The sequence below is a fragment of the Arvicola amphibius genome, chromosome 12 (assembly GCF_903992535.2).
Source record: "Arvicola amphibius chromosome 12, mArvAmp1.2, whole genome shotgun sequence".
Classification (NCBI taxonomy): domain Eukaryota; kingdom Metazoa; phylum Chordata; class Mammalia; order Rodentia; family Cricetidae; genus Arvicola; species Arvicola amphibius.
Window position 1 is genome coordinate 152,706,915 of NC_052058.2, and position 688 is coordinate 152,707,602.

Consider the following 688-nt stretch of genomic DNA (forward strand, 5'->3'; position numbering starts at 1 on the left):
CTAAACAAACCCTTTGCCTTGAGTACCATTAGGTGATGAGGAAGGACGGGAGGCAGGCAAAAGAACACTCGAGTCACGACAGAGGCTATCAAGCTGACTGTCTTTCTCGTTCCGAATCCGTCACACTCTTCTTTTGCTGTGGTGGGTACGCATAAGCATGTATTGGTAGTGGAAGGGGAGGAGGCTAAGCGGAGCTCCATGCCTTCGGACTGGCCATTCTGTCTGTAGGAGTTTGTCGAGATGAATGCAGAGTTTGAGACTATGGGAAGAATGATTTCCTTTGAAAGTCTGTATGTGGTTATTTGATCTAGGGGTTTTGTATTTATTGTTTGGGCTGTTTCAAAATGCCATGACTTCAGTATATCCAAAAATATTAGAAACAAAATGAAAAAAAATTATCTGGACTTGGTGGCTCTTGCCACTTGTAATCTGGGAACTTGGGAGACTGAGGCAGGAGGATCGCTGAAGTTCAAGGACAACCATGGCTACGTGGAAAGACCCAAACAGATAAAACAAAAAGTTTTAAAAAACCCATCAAGAAGGATAGAAAAGGTAATCACTTCATGTTGCTGTTTTTGGTTTTTGGTGTGGGGCTGGGGATTGACCTAAAGTCTGAAGTATACTTAGCATACGCCATACCAATGAGCTACCTTCAGCCCCATATAGTTTTGTTTAGATGGGCAGAAAC